This window comes from Crinia signifera, chromosome 2 (genome assembly GCF_055691185.1).
Source record: "Crinia signifera chromosome 2, ASM5569118v1, whole genome shotgun sequence".
NCBI lineage: Eukaryota > Metazoa > Chordata > Amphibia > Anura > Myobatrachidae > Crinia > Crinia signifera.
The window spans coordinates 115,052,219-115,059,764 of record NC_139218.1 but is presented as its reverse complement, the minus strand read 5'-3'; the positions used below and the strand labels follow the sequence as shown (position 1 = coordinate 115,059,764).

Genomic DNA, 7,546 nt, shown 5'->3' with positions numbered 1-7,546 from the left:
GACAGTGTATATAATACCCTCTGGGGAATATACCCCTGAAATACGCAAATTCTGAGGAGTGTACAAACTAACTGGTACAATATCACAATCTGAGAGAACTCCTGTCACGTAAAGAGTCAATGTACCTGTGAACTAACACACATCTCTGTATATGGGAAATCTATCCCTAAATTACACCAAATTTATCTAGAGACCTCCTATGGGTGAGATAGCAGGCTGATACATTTCAGAATATCTAACCCACCACATTCAAGAAAAGCCCCCCTATAAAGCAATAATAAACAAAAATGTGTGGTATTTCTTTATTTGATACAGATTTATAAATGTAAGGACTTCAGTGGGAATACACCCCAATTGATATCAAAGTACTAGCACCAACATTCGCATCTACCTACACTTTTAAAATCCTTAATCACATTTTTTCTTTCTTAATCACTGTTTGTTGATCAATGTAAAAAATCTTTTAACCTCTTATTTCGCTACATGTGGTGGTTTCCTTATCCACTATAGATTCTAATAAAGATAAAAGGAACCTCCACTTTTTTACGATACTTTAAAAGGAATAAAACCATTTATATTTCCTATAATTGTCCAGTAAGGAGTGCATCCGTACAAACTCTCTCCCTCTCCCTTTTTTTGACTTTGTATGCCAATGTTTGGGATAGCACCCCCACTGTTGTGAACCGACATACAGTGGTAGATTGCCCGCCGAATAAAGGGCACCAAGTTTATAGCTTTTGTGTGCAGAACCCGCCCAAACCTCTGTCCCTAAAAGACCACCTGAACACCAATTGGAAGTCCCCCTACGGTGACACTGTAGTGAAAATTTCTCATCAACTTGGGACCCCCTGTAGGTGTACAAAACACCAATTATGCCCACAATATCCATACCCCCTCCACCTATAGATTTGTTTCGCAACCCACCGCCATCCAAACAATTATCAGTTTGAATCAGAATTTATTTTTCAACCCTACATTCATTTCTTGATTGTACTTCTATGTACACATATTTTTTTCACGATTTATTGAGTAAATTGTACACTATAACGTGACAAATCTTCATCTCAGTCTTATTCTTCAACTTCTTACACTCATAACATTCAAACAAATGCATGCAGCGCTCATGCCCATCGACCAAACATTATCTATGAACCAAAAGAGTCTGAGAAACCCTTAAGGCAGAGCAGTACCTGATATCCAACTGACTAACAGGGTGAGTGCAGTGTATCCACTTTGTATTGATCAATGGGTGCATTGGCCAGGACAAAGATTTCTCAGTGCAACTGGCCAGGGAGCGCAGTGACAGGCTGGAGGACTGGAGAGACGGATATGGGGAACAAAGTAGAAATGGTACATTAGGTACAGTTTTTATTTGCCAGTACAGACTGTTAAATAAAAGGCAAATTATTTTTTATGTGTTCTGTGTGTTTGTGTGTGTTGTACTGTTTTTGTGTGTGTGTTGTAGTGTATGTGGTTGTGTGTGTTGTGTTGTATTGTATGTATCTGTACAATGCGTAAGTGTGTGAGGTGTGCTATGTATATACAGTATATGTGTGTTGTGTCTTTGTGTATCTGTGCAATGTTTAAGTGTGTGTTTTGTGTGTGTCATACTGTTTTTTTGGGTGTGTGTGGTGAATGTGGGTGTGTTGTGCTGTTAGAGGTATGTTATGTGTGTGTGTGTTGTGTGTATCTGCCCTATGTGTAAGTGCGTAAGGTGTGCTATGTATAAATCTGTGTGTGTATAGTGTGCTGTGTGTATCTGTGCAATGTTTAAGTGTGTGTGTTCTGTGTATTGTACTGTTTTTGGGTGTGTGTTGTAGTGAATGTGGGTGTGTGTTGTACTGTGAGTGTTGTGTTGTGTGTATCTGCCGAATGTGTAAGTTTGTGAGGTGTGCTACGTATATATGTGTGTGTAGTGTGCTTTGCGTATCCTGGCAATGTTTAAGTGTGTGTTTGTTGTACTGTTTTTGGGTGTGTGTTGTAGTGTGCATGGATTTGTATTGTACTGCATGTGGTGTGTTGTGTGTGTCTATCTGTCTAATGTGTAAGTGTGTGAGGTGCTCTACGTATAAATGTGTGTGTTGTGTGCTATGTGTGCTTATGTGGTGTACTGTGTGTGCGTGTACAATGTGTATGTGTGTGTTATGTGTGGTCTATGTATATCCTCAATTATTTCCTAATTGTTTAAAGCCTTCACCATAATGTTAGAATGTGTCATTCATACTCAATGACAGCAATGAAATCAGGTGTGGAGTTGTTCCTTCGCAAACGGTTTCCCAGATCATCGATCTTTCCCCAGAACATCAATGAAGGAAAATTAAAACTTGGTGTTTTTTTAAATTTCTAAGTGAAATTTCCCAAAAACGGCTTCGAGGTGCAAACCACCGGGTCCAGAGGTATCTTGTTGCTGAATTTGGTGTCTCTGAGTGCCACGGTGTGTCCGCAATGCGTCGGACACGCACACACACATACACACACACACACACGCACACAGACTCTTCAACTTATTATATAGAAGATATATGTAGCAATGGAAAAAGATATCGGCGACTAATTATTGTGAATATGATAATAAAAATATTTAATGAGATGACAGTAAAATATAAAAGTAAAAACACATTTGTACACCAATGGACATATTGGTGTACAAATGTACAATAAAAACTGGTTTCAGAGGTACAGTATATAGGTGTAAAATACTGTGTTTGGGTAAGAGATGGGGTGGGGATATATATAAAAAAGTTTTATATATTAAAAAAGAGGAAAGAAAAAATTAATTAAAAAAATAAATACAATTTTTGTATATAAAAAAGGTTATGTATAAAGAAAGGTGTTAATAAAAAGTTCTTAACTTTTTTGATGTGATAGGAGGTAGGTAGCCCAACGCGTTTCGTCTGGTGTGACTTCTTCAAGGGGTGGGAGATGAATGAGCCCAAACCTGTATTTATACTTATGTGCCTATGAGTGTGAGCTATGACGTCATTTCCTGTTCATTAATCAATTACTCCGGCTAGATTTGTGACTTTACTATAAAGGGGGGCTGGACACATGCTCAGGGATAGATTAAAAGACATATATGCAGAACGCTAAATTTACAACATTTTTAAGTGGCTGGAAAGTTCATCTAAAGCAGAATGTACGGAAACGCGGCACTTCCGCCACGTTTCCGGCGTCCGAAAAGCGCTAGTGCGCATGCCCGGCTTTTCACTGATCAGACGGAGCTGTGACCTTCTCCGCCGTGTGCGCATGCGCCGGAGAGTCGTAGGACTGTCAGAGGTTCTTTCGCATGGCTCTTGTGGATGTGTCCTCAGGAGTGAATGCCGACGGCCATTTTGTTGGGGTTTTTTCATTAGAAAGGCTGCTTCTATTGCGTCTTGTAGCTATTTCATTGCGCCCATGTTAAACCATACATAGAAATATAAGAGAGAAGATTGTAAATACAATTGTGCATGACTGCTTGAATATATATTATGCCCACATGATTTAATACATTGCGTGGCTAATTCTAAGTAACAACAGAAATCAAAACTGGTGTTACCATTGAGATATTATTAAGGACTGTATATCGATATAAATAAAGTGCACAGCTTAGTGCTCTGTGGTAATTGACCCAAAACAATGTTATTATTGATTTACATAATAGTGTTGCTTATGATATATGCCTGAAAGGCAAGAGAGTGCTAAAGTGCTAAGTGCTAGAGGTTACTTAAAACCTTGATACTAATTAGGTAAATTATTTAGTTAATTAGTGTGTGTCAGAATGGAAAGTGCTCAAGTGCTAAGTGCTAAAAATTGCTTGAACCTTAATACTACTCCGGTATATATCATGCTTCTTATTGGGTACTACAGCACCAGGTTTTCCCAAGAGGTCTCCCATCTTGGTAGTTGCCTGGCCCAACACTGCTTAGCTTCCAAGATCGGACGAGATTGGGCGTAACAAGTGTGGTTTGACTGTAGGAAAATACAGCGACACCTGGAGATTTTTAGTACTTTATTGGGTTCGTACAATATGCTGCATCATTTAAGCGTGAATAATGAAATACACGAAGACAAGAGAAAGGGTAGTGAAAGACTGATCAAAAGAGAAATAGTGTTTCATATTTACGAAATATAATGTTAGTTTACCCGGGTGGGATAAAAAAGAATAAAGAATTAGATTCGACCTTATAAAAATGGCGCAATCTTGTAATTGTCGTTGAAGCCCAGGGGATGTAGAGTGTTTAATTCAAAAATCCAGTACATTTCCCGCTGGGACAGTTTGTTCGCCAGATCGCCACCTCTTGGTCCTAATTTGACCCATTCGATAGCTTTAAAAGTCAATCCCTCGGGGTTGGCATTATGGCGATTCTGGAAATGTTTGTATATGGCATGGCTGTCGACTTTGTTCTTTATGTTCCGACTGTGTTCCTGTATTCTTAGTTTAAGCTGTCTTTTTGTTTTGCCCACATACTTCAGATGGCAGGGGCACTCCAGAAGGTATATCACGGATGTGGTGTTGCAATTCATAAAGTCTTTAATATGATATTCTTTTGTGTTGTTGTGGTTGGTGAATTTCTTTCTGATAGGGTGGACGAATCTGCAGATGTTACATTTTCCACACTTGTAGGATCCTGTGCATTTTTGACTAGGGTGAGTTTGGGTATTTTCTGATGTCAGTAGACTCGGTGCAAGAATTTCTTTCAGATTCTTGGATTTTCTAAAGATTATTTCTGGGTTGGATGGTAGAAGCTCCTTCAATATGGGGTCCATGAGTAGCAGATTCCAGTGTTTCTTTAGGCTCTGTTTGATTGTTAGTTCATGTTGGTTGTACGTGGTGATGAAGGCTATTTGTTCTTTTTTCTCTCTTTTTGTGTTGTACTCAAGCAGATTTTCTCTTCTGATGTTGTTTACTTTAATCCTTGCGTTTTGGAGGATATGAGTGGGGTATTCCTTTTCTTCAAATCTTTTGTTGTATAGCTCCAGTTGGATTTCGCATTCACTGTCTTTACTGCAGTTTCTTTTGATGCGGTTAAACTGTGAGTATGGAATATTTTCTTTCCACTTGCGCAAGTGATTACTTTTGAAGTGAAGATAACTGTTTGTGTCAACTTGTTTTATGTAATTCTTTGTGTTCACTTGAGAGTCTTCTCCTGTCAGTACCAGATCCAGGAACTCAATGTCTGGCTTACTGATTTTGGATGTGAACCTCAGGTTCATTTGATTGTCTTCAATATACTTTAAAAATTCTTTAAAAAGTTCTTCATCACCTTCACATATAATTAAAATATCATCAATATACCTCTTGTAAAACCTGACGTTGTCTTTAAAAGCATGGTCTGAGTGTATAAAACGTTTCTCCCACTTTCCCATAAAAAGATTTGCAAAACTGGGGGCAAAGATTGTGCCCATTGCTGTGCCACATTTTTGGAGATAAAATTGGTCCAGAAATTTAAAATAATTGTGACTTAAGATAAAACTCATGATATCACAAATAAAAGTCTTGTGTTGTGGGGTGAGTGTTACATCATCTTCCATGAATTCTTTGCATGCTTCTACCCCCTGCTGGTGCTCTATGCAGGTGTACAGCGACTGGACATCAATCGTGGCCCAATAAAAAAGAGTCTTTCCATTTAAAATCTTTTAAAAGATTCAAAACCGTGGTGGTGTCTTTTAAATAGGTTGGCAGATTTGTTACATATTTGCGTAAAAAGATGTCCACATATTCTGATAAATTCGAGGTCAGGGAATCGATTCCTGCCACTATGGGTTGTCCCGGTGGATTTTGCAAAGACTTATGTATCTTGGGTAAAAAGTAAAATATAGGGGTGATGGGATTGGACCTCATTAAAAACTGATATTCTTCCTTGGTGATTATTTGATCTCGCAATCCTTGGAGGAGTAGTAGTCTTAAATCTTCTATGAATTCCTCCTTAGGATCTTTGTTCAGGGCTACATAGGAAATTTCGTCACCCAACAGTCTGTTAGCCTCACATACGTATGCATCACGGTCCATAATCACCAAACCTCCCCATTTATCCGCTTGTTTTAGGATTATTTCTGGATTGTCTTTCAAATTTTTTAGAGCTTCCCTTTCTGCGTTAGACAAATTTTTATGTGCAATTGGTTCCAATTCTTTCTCACACAGATCTTTTTTTACTAGGTCATAGAAGATCCCAATGTTGTTACCTTTCGATTCAATTGGATTATATTTGGAGACTGGTTTTAACCCAGATTTTGATCTACTTTCGTAGTTTTGTATAGTGGCATTCTCATTCTTAGCGAAATGTCTTTTCAAAGTCAATTTTCTTACAAATTTATTCAGGTCGATGTAGGTCTCGAATTTATTCATGCCCTCTGTTGGGGCGAAGGATAGACCTCTATTCAGAAGGGTGGTTTCTGCTTTAGATAGTATGTGTTTGGAGAGATTGAAGATTCCTTTTGGTTGTACATCTATTGGATCGTTCTTTTTTTGGGGTCTCTCCCTCCTACCGCCCCTTTTTCCTCTTTTTCTATGAACCTTCTTTTCAGAGGGGATGCTATTTTGACGTCTTCCGTCACATTTATTCTTACGGTTTTGCGTATTCTCGTCGCTGTGTCCGTGGATAAAAAACCATCATCTCCTGTTGATTTGAGTCTTTGAAGTGGTGTGTATCGGTTGAACGTTCTCCAGTGCGGTGTTCCGGGAGAGTCGTTATTTCTGATGTCGGAATGTTTACTTTTATTTCTTGTTGTATGGTTGGATGGCCTTTGGTAGTTTCTTTGCTGATACGGTGCGTTGATGAATCTACTCCAATTTTTTTTAATTTTTCCTTGTTCATATACTTGCTTATCCCTTGCAAATTTCTTCTCCTTGTTTTTGATAACATCCTCCTCCATTCTTTCTAGTTTTTTGTTGAACACTTTATCGTTAACCTTGTAGTCCTCCTTGACTTCCGGGTGCGGCATGGAGGAGTGAGCAGCGTCTCCTCACAGCTCCGTCGCCAACCCAGCTCAACTTAACAAGAACCCTGTCGACTAACCCCAGATCCAGATCTCGGTCCCCGAGGAGAACGGAGGACAACATGGACCGCTCCCCGGACCTCCAACAGTCAGCTAAACAGCCCACCGCTGCACTCCCTCAACGTCAGGACAAACGGCGCGCAGACAGAAATATGGAGGCTGATGCAGACAACGCCCAGGGGACCCCAGCTTCAAAGAAACCTATTAAGGACACTTCGATCAAAAAACCAGGTACCACAGACCCCCCAAACACTGCACTCACATCAGCCCTTAATCAGGGAGAACTGATCGCCATAATACAGGCATCCGTGGCGCCATTACTACAAAAGGCAGTGATAGATATCACTGCCCAGATAGACCGCATTACTGAGAGACTCACGGAGGCAGAGGAACAAATAGGTGTAAACATGGACGACATCAGTTCACTCCAGAAGTCAGTAAAAACGCTCACACAAACAAATACCCAGCTAGAAACCAGGCTGGAAAATATAGAAAATAGAATGAGGAGGAAGAATTTGAGGATTGCAGGGGTACCTGAAACAGTCAAAGCCCCATTGTTAGAACAATT

The 7,546-nt window shown here is 39.5% G+C and overlaps 1 non-coding gene across 1 annotated transcript; it reads right to left on the bottom strand.

The window, feature by feature from the left end:
• Positions 1–3,840: 3,840 nt before the first annotated feature.
• On the bottom strand, positions 3,841–3,959 carry LOC146060871 (5S ribosomal RNA). Its single transcript, XR_014470490.1, has one exon. It is a non-coding gene; the product is annotated as a 5S ribosomal RNA (ribosomal RNA).
• Between the last annotated feature and the right edge of the window lie 3,587 nt (positions 3,960–7,546).